General features: G+C 46.0%; 1 pseudogene; it reads left to right on the top strand.

Annotated features, from left to right (window-relative positions):
• Positions 1-6,309, top strand: part of LOC100026970 (tissue alpha-L-fucosidase-like) — a 43,046-nt pseudogene extending 36,737 nt beyond the window's left edge.
• Positions 6,310-12,168: the final 5,859 nt, after the last annotated feature.

Below are 12,168 nucleotides of genomic sequence, written 5' to 3' on the forward strand. Positions count from 1 at the left end.
ACAATATTAACAGAAAAGACCTACAATTACACCAGGATGGATTTAGGTTAGGGATGATGGAATAGCTAGGGAGGCATATTTTCCGCTCTGTGGAGAGAGGTGATGAACCCCAATAAGGTGAGATAAATGTTACATTTGCTATTCTTTCATTACAGAATCCCAGATTTGGAAAAAAAAAAAACTTTGACAGCTACATAGTCCAAGAGAGTCTAGATATTATCTTTCAAGAAATTCTCAAGGAAAACTGCTCTCAAATTTTTGAACAAAAAAATAAAATAAAAATGGAGAGAATCCACTGACCACCTTCTGAAAGAAATCCCAAATAAAAACTCCCAGGAATACTGTGGCCAAATTCTGGAACCCCCAGGTCAAGGAGAATATATTGCAAGCAGCCAAAAAGAAACAATTCAAACCATAGACAAGAAAACATAAGACTTAGCAGCTTCTACGTTAAGTGACTGGAGGGCTTGGAATATGATATTGCAGAGGGCAAAGGAGCTAGGACTATAACTAAGAGTCACTTACCCAGTAAAACTGAGTATAATCCTTCAGAGAAAAAAATGGATAGTCAATGAAATAGAGGACTTTTAAGTATAACTGAAGAGAAGATCAGAACTGAATAGAAAATCTGACTGAAATACAACACTCAAAGAAAGATACAGGAGAGATACAGATAAACAGGAAGAGAAAACATAGGAGATTCAATAAGCTTAAGTTGTATATCCATACATGGGGAGAAGGTTCTTGTAATTCTTGAGAACTCTATCATTACTAGGGAAGTTATAAGGGATATGCATAGACACGTTTTTCTCTCCACCACCACTACCACACAAACTCTTTCATTTTGTCCCTGTGAAGCCAATGCCTATCACAGAGCCATCTGGCATATAGGAGGCATTTAATACAACCTTGTTGTAATATAATTAGTAGCTAACACTTATATAGCACTTATTATGTGCTAGGCACTGTGCTAAGTACTTTACAGTTTTATCTTCTTCGATCCTCACAACTCTTGAGGTAGATGCTATTATTTGCCCCATCTTACAGAAGAAGAAACTGAGGCAAATAGAAGTTAAGTGACTTGCCCCATGTCTGAGGTGACATTTAAAGACTCAGATCTTCCTCACTCTGGTCCCAGTGCTCTATTCACTGAGCTCCCCAACTGTTCCTTGAGCTGAAAGGGACCTTAGAGATCATCTACTTTATCTTCATCATTTTACAGATGAGCTGACTGAAGTCCAGAGAAATTAAATGCATATACTAAGATCACATAGGGCAGAGAGGTGGTCCAGTGGTCCAGGCTTTGAGCCAGAAAGACCCGAGTTCAAATCCAACCTCAGACACTTCTTAGTTATGTGATCCCCAGGCAAGTTATTCAACCCTGTTGGCTTTAGTTATCTCAGGGTGTAAAGTTAGGGGATTGGTCGAAGATCCCTTCCATTTTCAAATCTATGATCCTTAAGAGACTCAGAACTGATTCCTTTCCCTTTCTCTTCCCTGCTGGATTTCACCTTTGGAACTCCTTGCAGGATTTCTTTCTGCCAATGCACACAAAGGACCTTGTTCTTCTTAGCATCTGGAAGCACAGCTCCCTCTCCATCCTTGAGGCATGGACAGACAATTGCTGGCCCCTTTCTCAAAGCCTTCCCAGACTGGTAAAGCCAAAGCCTGCCTTGAACTGGTAAAGCCTTCCTGAACCTGCTGCCACTTCCATACCATGAGGAAGGATCACAAGAGATATTAAAGAGTGGACCTTTCGGAATCAAGGCTAGGAGGGAAGCGCTCGTGGGATCAGCCAGCAGCTACTACAGACTACAGAACGGGGAGGCTCAGCTCAGCTCAGCTCAGCTCAGCTCAGCTCATCCAAAGGACATAAGCAAGAGAGAAAGAGTTATCCCTCTGTGGCTCCCTTAGGTCAGGAAATGGCTTTGCTCTTACCTCAGTAGGTCTTCAGTGCTGACGTGTCCCTGGCATCTCATCTCGCTCTTGTGGCTCCTGTCCAAGAGACTCCTCTCTGATGCCCTGCCTCACCCCTTTCCCAAAGACTGGCACATGCCGTACTCCATACTTCCTCCCTCTCTTTTCCTGCCACCCCCAAACAGAAGCAGGTAGTTTTCCTTGGGTGGCATCACTGAAATGCTTGAAGTGGAAAGGAGCCCAGTCTTCCAGAGTTGGGGTTTGAAGGGCTCTGACTTCCTGCCCAGCTCTTCTCTGCCCTTTTATTTTTTGGCAGTCTTCTAAGGGATGGTCCATGGATGGGAAGTTCCACAAAGGAATGGTTCTCACACTATCACTTTCAATTCATGGGATGGGGCGGGTTTTTAAAGAGCCTTTCCCAGAAGGAGCCTGGGAGCGATAAAGGGCATAGCTAAAACACAGAGGAGGGGAAAGGGCACTCTTTGCTGAAATATCTGTCCCAGCATACCCTTGAATTGGCATAAATCTGCCCTTTAATCCTCCCTTAGAGAATAGGAAAGAATCATGGAGTTACAGAATACCTGTGCTACAAAAGTCCTTAGAAACCTAGTCCCATCCCCCTTGTTTTCACTTTTCTTTGTCCATTATAGCCCACTTAACACACAATAAGGCTGAATTGAGAATGTATTATTCTTAAAAAATAGTTAGGTGGCTCAGTGGATAGTTAGAACTTGAGACAGGTGGTCCTGGGTTCAAATCTGACATCAGAGAATTCTGTGTGACCCTGGGCAAGTCACTTAACTCATTGCCTACCTCTTACTAGTCTTCTGCCTTGGAGCCAATACTTAGTATTGATTCTAAGATGGAAGGTAAGGGTTAAAAAAACCCAGAATTCATTATGTTTAGGAAACAGAAAAACAAATACCCAGAAATTGGAAAGGGAACTGTCCACTCAAAATGTTCAGTGCAAATACAAACATTCCTGATGCGCCTATGTCTTCTATGGCTATCCCCCATACCACCTGCTCCCCAGTTGACTTCCTTTCTCCAATATGCTTCCAAGAAAGGAAACCCCCAACCGACTGGGCAGCTGATATTAAGGCAGGGACTTCCGTTCTTTAATGTCTGGGAGATTACTTTGCCAGCCTTTGAAAACAAGGCTCTCTCCAAAGCCACCTCTTGGACCCTGACCTAGTCAAGCCATCACTCTTTTCCTTGGTCTCCTACTCAGTGAGACCCAGCTCCGTCCTGATGCCGCCACATCCCTCGCCACCCTTTCTAGGACTCTGGCCATTTTCCCTCACCCCCCTCGGGGAGCTGAACACTCCTTACTCCTCATGGCCACTCTCACATTCTCCTACCATCATCCCCTCCTTGGACATTTGTGCTATCCAAATGATCGCCCAATCCAGGTCCCAGGGGTCATGATTGACTCATCCCTAGAACCTTCCCCTCTTTCCTCCCTCATTTCAGTGCCTAGAAAACAGACTGTCTCTTCCCTCCATCTCCAATCCTCCAACTGGGGAAATTTCAGCATTCATCATGATGTTTCTTCATGTCTCCCAATTGTCCAGTTCCCCGATTTACTCCTTCACCGCCACCTCAGCTACACCCAGTGATGGATCTTACTCAGATCCTCCTTCTTGCCATCACCTGCACATGTTCCACTTCCACGTCTAAGACTTTGGGGATGCCCTTCTGGGATCTCTTTATTATTCTATCTTTCTTTCTGCCTAACAGCCTAATCCTGTTTTTAATCCTCATCTTGACTTCCAATTCCTTCACCCCTTGGTTCTTTACTAAATCATTACTTTAGCACCATCTATACTTTCCTCCCTTAGTCATCTCAACCCCTTTCTGAACTGGTTCAACTCGACCCCTTTCCTCTACTCTCTACTCTGGATCCTTTTTGTTCAGCCACCTCTAACTCTCTGTGACCCCATTTGGAGTTTTCTTGGCAAAGAAACTGCACTGGTTTGCCATATTTTTCTCCAGCTCATTTTACAGATGAGGAAACTGAGTCAAACAGAATTAAGTGACTTGCCCAGGGTCACACAGCTAACACATATCGGAGGCCAGATCTGAACTTGGGAAGATGTGTCTTCCTGACTCCAGACCTGGTATTCTGTCCACTTCAGCATCACCTAACTGCCTCAAGGATAAAGATCCTCGTAGCTTCATGATCCTAAGCAAATCACCTACCCTCTGTTTGTCTCAGTTTTCTCAACTATACAGTGGGGATAATAATAATAGAACTTACCTCCCAGTGGATCGATGAGATAATTGTAAAATGCTTAGCTCAATGCCTGGCATTCAGTGGGTGCTCTATAGGTGCTGAGTCCCTTCCCTTTTTTTTTCCACGTCTCTAGCTGATCATGATTTGCCAAACTCCTCAATAGTCAACTGAAGATGGCCCTTGAGGTCTCTGCCAGTTCTAGCTCAAGGGTCCTAGAATTCCACGGAAAGTCCTCAGAAAAAACGGAGATTTTTCCTCTCAGTGTAGACACTTTAAATGCTCTTTGGCATCTTTTTTATTTCTTCCCTATACATTCCTCCATACATTCCTCTCTTCTCTTCCTCCCAGAGAACCATGAGTGATAACAATGAGGGAAAAGGAGCAAAAAAAAAAGTCCAGGCTGACTAACATTGGAAAAATCACCCATTCTTTTGGGGTTTCCCACCCAAAGGCCACACTCTGTGGTGGTTGTGTCTTTCCCTTTTTTGTATCCATGGCGCGTGGTGGGCCTTTAAGAGATGCCTCTTGATGGCTTGACTGACCCTGCCAAGATGGAGGAGAGGGTCTTCAAGCAGGGACTTTTCATGAATGGTTATGGAACTGAATTAATGAAGGAGGGAAGTATGGAATGAAGGAAAGAATGGAACAAGCCGAGGAAATGGGGACAGACAGAGGGCATGGAAGCTAGTAAGGGAGAAACAATGTAAGTAGTGAGGAAACTGAGGTAGTCCAGAGATGTATAAGGGAAGAGAGAACAGGAAGTGACAAAACCGGACAAAAGAAGGTGTAGGTAAGATGAAAACAGAGGTGGGCAGGATTTCCGAAGTTCGTAGGAAATAGCCAAATAGCTTTGGTTCACTGGACTCTGAGCTCCCTTCCTCTTGAGCTCGACTTTCATCCCTGTGCCTCAGCCAGGCTGTTTTCTATTCTTCCCATGCCGCATGGAGGGTTGAGAGATGACTTCCATCTGATTTCTTTCCCCATTGATGTAGCCCAATAGGTCCTGAGTACAAGGTTCCAGGGAGGGTGTCCAGGGCATTTAAGTAAATAGAAGAAGTGAGATATAAGATTGGAGGCAGCTGAGTGGTACAGTGTATAGAGTGCTGGTCCTGGAGTCAGGAAGATTCTTACTAGCTATATGATCCTGGAGAAGTTACTTAATCCTGTTGGCCTCAGTTTCCTCATCTGTAAAATGAGCTGGAGAAGGAAATGGCCAACCCCTCCAGGATCTCTGCTAAGAAAACCCTGAATCCTGTTGGCCTCAGTTTCCTCATCTGTAAAATGAGCTGGAGAAGGAAATGGCCAACCCCTCCAGGATCTCTGCTAAGAAAACCCTGAATCCTGTTGGCCTCAGTTTCCTCATCTGTAAAATGAGCTGGAGAAGGAAATGGCCAACCCCTCCAGGATCTCTGCTAAGAAAACCCTGAATCCTGTTGGCCTCAGTTTCCTCATCTGTAAAATGAGCTGGAGAAGGAAATGGCCAACCACTCCAGGATCTCTGCCAAGAAAACTCCCACTTCAAATAGAGTGACAAGGTGGCAGATCCGATGAATAACAATAACAAAGATTGCGGGAGGAAAGGGGGAGGTCTAGCAATTTTCTAGCAAAACCAAGGACAGGGCATGGGGTGAGGGCTACAGTTTCTGAAGGCAGACTCGTTCCCTGGGAAGTCTGTTCTCTGCCACACTATTATTATCTTTTCCTCTAGCTGACATACAGTGGGTTCCGGTTCTGAGACGTGTCTCCCCCACTGAAGTTCCTTCAGTGAGTGCGTGAGATCGCAGGTAAAGGGGGGACCTGAGTAGTTAGTGGGGATTTCCTCATCGGTTCCCCAACCTCTAGCGGGAGGCAGCCTCGGTTAGTTTTCAGGGCTCACTCATTCAATAACCCTTTGCCAGCTCCGAGACGAGGGAGGGAAGAGACGGAGACGGTTTGGATCTTATCATTCTGGAACACGTATGTGGGAAATTGTTATTCCGTGGAGTCAGGAAAATAAAATAGCTTTGACTGTAACCGTCATCATCATCACCAAGTGGGGTGCAGGGCAGCTGGGGGGGGGCACTGAGGGAAGGAAGAATTGGGCAGAGATGAATAAAGCGCAGCGCGTGGCTCCAGATCCACAGGACGACGGCCGTAGATCCGGAAGGGACCTCTGAAGCCCTCTCGTTGGACTCCCTCATTTTACAGGGGAAGAAACAGGCTTCAAGCGAGCCGTAGGAGTGAGACGTGAACCTCCGGGGCCCAGACTCTGAACTCTTTTACCTGGAAAGCAATTCAACCACCTGAGCCAATAGGTGCTGCCACGGTTCAGTTGGAGGCAAGACCGGGAAGGGAGAGTCAGGAGCGAGCAAGTCTGTAGACTTTGCAGGGCGATAGAATAATCCCGGCTGCCCGTCTACCTTGTCGCTCAGGAAGCTGAATTCATCTGCCCGGGCTCTGCTGGAACACAGTGTGGGCACGCGTCATCCTGACAGAGGAAACAGCTGGCACAACTGTGCCAGAGAAGCGCAGCCCTGAGAGTTTGACACGTCCACAAATCTGTGGTCTCTGTCACGTGGGTGTTTCTTCTGTGCGTGTAGGCAGGTGATAATACCGACAAAAATACGATGAATGGGATGGGGGCACCGCTAGGTGGCTTAATGGATTGAGAGCACCAGGCCAGGAGACAGGAGGTCCTGGGTTCAAATGTAGCCTCAGACATTTCCTAACTTGTCCTGGGCAAGTCACTTAACCCCCACTGCCCAGTAACTTATTGAAATTCTGCCTTGGAACCTATACATGGTATTGATTCCAAGATGGAAGGGAAGGGTTTAAGAAAGGGGGAAAATATAGATAGAGCTGTATGTGAAATATGGAAGGCAGCTAGGAAACCAAGAAGATAAGTCATGGCTAGGTGACCCTGGACAAGTCACAGAAACTCACGATCCTAGGAAATCTATCGAAGACTAACGGTGCAGAGATGTTATTGATTCCATCTGGCCCATGCCTTCAAGGAACTAACTTCTTTTAAGGGTTTGCCAGTTAGCCCTTCCTTTTCCTAAACATTCAACCAGTTTCATTTTCTTTCTGAACCATCTTTTGCTCCCAGTTGCCATGGATGACCAAGGATGCCTCTGGTCATCATCTGGAGGGTATACAGTCCTGAGTTCCATTTGCCAGTGAAAACTGGACAGCCAGCAGGAGGAAGAGGAGGAGAGGCAGGGCTCATTTTCTCGGAGTTGGGGGATGGCGAATCTTCTCAGGCTTTTTAGGGCATGTTAGGAAGCCACGTTTCTGGAGGTATTTGGGGTGGAGAACTTTTAACCTTAGTATTTTGGGGCTAGAGGACCAAAGTTAGGCTCTTCAGGAATGAGGAGATGAGCACCAGGCCCACTCTGTTCTAGGACAGCTCCTTTCCGGGGTCCTGTGTTTTGTTCTGGGTACCACAATTTAAGGAGGGCATCAGCAAGCTGGAGAGTAGCCAGAAGAGAGCAACCAGGATGGGGCCATGACATGGGAGAATCTATTGAAAGAGCTAGAGGGTTTTAGTCTGAAAAGGAGATGACCGGGAGACATAATAACTCTTTTCAAGTATTTAATGGACCATCTTGTAGAAATGAGATGAAATTTGTTCTCTTTTCCTTCTGGGCCAGAACCCGGAGGTGGGAAAAGAAGAGAGTTTGTGTTGTGGGGAGCTGCAAAGAAGCCAATTTCTATTCACTGTGGGAAGAAACCTTTTTTTTAATATTTTATTTTTCCCCAATGACATGTGAAAACAATTTTTAACATTCAGTGTTTGTTTAAAGTTTGAGTTCCCCAATTCTCTCTTCCCTCCTTGAGCTGGTGAGCAATCTGATACAGATTTTACACATGCAATTCTGTAAACCATTGAGGAAAAATTGACCAGTTGTGCCTGCTTGTGTAATGTTTGGCCTTGGGAAGGTGGGCAGGGAGAGAATGGAAGGTTCCTTCTCCCTGGATGTCTTCTAGCAGTAGCTGGACAATTCTACATCAGGTGTGTCATAGTGAAAGTTCCTTTCCTGTCTCGCTTGGACTAGATGGCATTGGAGTCTCTTCTCCACCATTTTGTACCACTTCCCCACCTATCTTCATGGAATGAAGGAGGAGCTCTGCATAAGGCTTGAGAAGAGAGTTGTGCAAAACATTTCTCCTGGTCATATCTTGAAAAAGGGGTTTGAAATATTGGCCAAATGTGAGTCTCACTCCCTTTCTCTGGAATATCACCTCAGCCTTCTTTGGAAAATCAAAGCATCTCTGATTGCCCTGATCACCACCAGGCGCTTTGAACAGTCCCCCATTCTACTAAGCTTCATAAAAAGCACTCCAGAGGAGGGCAGATACAGTTGAGAGCCCAGGCAATGCTACGGCAATAGGGATAAGAAGAGGCACGTTTGGGGATTCCCCCCCACACCATGCCCATTCCTTGACCCTCATTCAATGCCCCACATCTTCTCCATTATATCCTGCCCATCTTTAGTCACCTTGTGGTCATTGAATGTGGTCAATGACTCAGAGGTCATTGAAAGGGGTGGTAGCACCCATAAGGATGGATTCCAAGTGATATAACTGTTGGGTTTCAGGAGGCAGTCATTTAGGCCAGTAACCTGGTTTGGGAAGGCTGCCCAAGCCCAAGGTAGGCAGAGCCAGACCCTGAGCTAATAAACACAGATCACTATAGAACACAGCGACAGTTATTGTATTTAATAAACAAGGGAAGGTGAAAAGGGGATTTGGGATAATCTAAACTAATGCCAATCTACCTGGACCCACCAAATCTAGATATCCCTTCCTGGGGATTTCTTCTTAGTGGATTTCCTACTCTAAATTCTCGCTAACCCCAACTCTCCAGTCCCTGATCTTAACTAAAACCCTCAACTAAGCTCCCCTTTATTGGATTTAAGGAAAGAGGAAAATCTTTTCCTCTAAGCCTCTTGGGACTTGAGCCATCCAGTGAAACCAGACTGTCAGTCCATTGAGGCTTGCCCCTTCTGTGGGCTACTCAGGGAGCATGAGAAGTGCAAATATGGCAAATGCATTAGTCAGGAGGAGTTTTGCTTTGCTTGTCTGGAGAGTTCCCACGCCTGCTCTGTTGCCAGACCGAATTCCCATTTTAAGGACTGTGCCAAACCAGCGGCTCCAAGGCAAACAAAAATAAGCGCTTCTTTGAGTGACTACAGCATGTGCCAAGGGTTGGGTATACAAACAATCCTCAAAGAACTCACACGCTAACATGAAAGAGGAGATGCAAACTGTTAGTTAAGTTTAAAACAGGATATTTTGGAGAAAACCTACAATGGGGAAGGCATCTGCGTTAAGGGGGGATGGGGAAGACGTCCTGTAGAAACTGGAATTATAATTGGGACTTGGAGGAAGGCAGGGAATTCAGGAGGCACAGCTGAGGAGGAAGAGAATTCCAGGCAGTGGGGACAAGCAGCAAATAAAAGTGTTTGGAGTGAGAAGAGTGTCTCATTCAGGAAGGTCAACGGCACTAGATTGCAAAGTACAGGATGGGGTACACGTAAAGAATAAGCCTGGAATGATAGTAAAGTGTAGGACATGGAGGTCTCTAAAAGCCAAGTAGAAGATTTCATATTTGATCCTGGAGGAAATGGGGAGCCCTACAGGGAGACGACATGGTTACACTTGCTTTTTAGAAAGATTAATTTGATAGCTGAGTGCGGGATGGACTGAAGCAAAGAGACAAACCTGCAGGCTATTGTAATAGCCCAGGCATAAGGAAGACTTGGACCAGGGTGTTGGCAGTGTAGAGTCAAGAGATGATATCTAGGTTTCCAGCTTGCGTGCCTGGGAGTACAGCAGCATGCTCTAAAGTAATAGGAAAGTTAGGAAGAGGGGAGGAAGAAAAGATGAGTTCAGGGGCAGCTGGGTGGCTCAGTGGATAGTTAGGCATGGAGATGGGAGGACCTGGGTTCAAATGTGGTCTCAGACACTTCCTAGCTGTGCAACTGTGGTGGGCAAGTCACTTAATTCCCATTGCCTAGCCCTTAGAACTCTTCTGCTGCCCTGGAGGAAGGGCAGGGCAGGGCAGGGCAGGGCAGGGCAGGGCAGGGCAGGGCAGGGCAGGGCAGGGCAGGGCAGGGCAGGGCAGGGCAGGGCAGGGCAGGGCAGGGCAGGGCACGGCAGGGCAGGGCAGGGCAGGGCAGGGCAGGGCAGGGCAGGGCAGGGAAGGGAAGGGAAGGGAAGGGAAGGGAAGGGAAGGGAAGGGAAGGGAAGGGAAGGGAAGGGAAGGGAAGGGAAGGGAAGGGAAGGGAAGGGAAGGGAAGGGAAGGGAAGGGAAGGGAAGGGAAGGGAAGGGAAGGGAAGGGAAGGGAAGGGAAGGGAAGGGAAGGGAAGGGAAGGGAAGGGAAGGGAAGGGAAGGGAAGGGAAGGGAAGGGAAGGGAAGGGAAGGGAAGGGAAGGGAGAAAAGAGAAAGAAAGAAAGAAAGAAAGAAAGAAAGAAAGAAAGAAAGAAAGAAAGAAAGAAAGAAAGAAAGAAAGAAAGAAAGAAAGAAAGAAAGAAAGAAAGAAAGAAAGAAAGAAAGAAAGAAAGAAAGAAAGAAAGAAAGAAAGAAAGAAAACTTCCAAGGAAGGAAGGAAGGAAAAGAAAGAAGTTCGTAAGAGTTAATTTTTAGTGGTTGACTAGAATATATGAAAATTATAAATAATAATGGTGGTTGCTGATTCAAAGTATTATTGCTCAAAGTCAAAATGACTTTTAATAGCTTTTATTTACAAAAGAGGTGGAAAGAGTGAAAGTAGAGAAATACAGAAGGGTAGAGAAGACATTTAGCCTATTGCTCCAGTGCTTGACTCAGTCAGGACTTGTTGACATTCAACCAGAATTAAACTCTCTCCAGAAGATAGGAAGGGAAAGCCAGCTATCCACTCACCCAAGTTCCCTCCAAGAGGCAGGTCAAGATGATGACTTGAACTGAAGGTGACTCCTGAGACCAACTTTCTTCCTTGAGCCGACCTTCTTCTTGAAGTTGACTTCCTTCTTGGAGACAACTTCCCTTTTCAGCCCCAGCAATTCAGGGACTTTTATAGTGAGTTCTTGTCTCTTCCCCTTTTCATAGGGGTCAATCACAGCTTCCAAATTCTCTTGCACTTCTTCCTAGCATCCCAATTCTTGCTGCTCTCAGGGGTAAATCTGTGGTGTCCTCAGCCAGCCCTCCCCTCCCCCCCGCCCCCAACCTAGAGATTGCCCTGTGCTCACACCATAGGTGGAGTGGGCAAGAGGTGATAAGCTCATGCTTTGGTAGGAGTAATTTTACCCCCTTATAGCGTGGAAATGCCCAAACCCTGCCTATCTTCAAGGCTGTACCCTACAGTAGAGCCCCTTCATTTAGCTGGTTTTGATTTTTGTCCTTTTGAGGCACTTTATATAGGTCGGTGGTGAGGAGAAGACCCTTGCTTCTCTTCTGCAGCCATCTTAGCCCAGAATTCAGACACATATATCTTTAGCTGCCCATTAGTTACTTTCCTTTTCTCTGTGTACAATCTTTTATCTTTAAATAGATGAATGACTCATTGGCTCCATAATCTTATTGATGTGGATGCTTCTGTCCATTGAACAGAATGGACTGATTTCCCACTTCTCAGTCTACCTGCCTGGCTAATGTTCTAGAATAAATTGGTCATATGGCTGAAAGCCCAGAGCCAGATGGCAGAGGGTTGAGGGTCAGAGGCTGGGCTATTCCCATTTATCTAAGCACAATACTTAGACACTGAATAACCTCTTGGTCACTCTAAGAAGTCCTTTGCTAATACCAGTTTCTTGTTCTTCTGAGCTGATGAGTTTTTCTTGATAGTTAATTTTGAAGTTGCACCCTCTTCTCATCACCCATCTCAGCGTTGCATTGGAGGCCACTGGGGAAAGGGGAAAGTGATCCCACTGGGTTCCAAGAGCAAATTCAGCTGTGGGAGGTTCTACTGACATTTCCTTCTATTCTGGGATTATTCAACCAGTCTCTTGTGAGGGTCATCCAGTCAGCTAATTATTACCCATGATGTGC

The sequence above is a fragment of the Monodelphis domestica genome, chromosome 2 (genome assembly GCF_027887165.1).
Source record: "Monodelphis domestica isolate mMonDom1 chromosome 2, mMonDom1.pri, whole genome shotgun sequence".
Lineage (NCBI taxonomy): Eukaryota > Metazoa > Chordata > Mammalia > Didelphimorphia > Didelphidae > Monodelphis > Monodelphis domestica.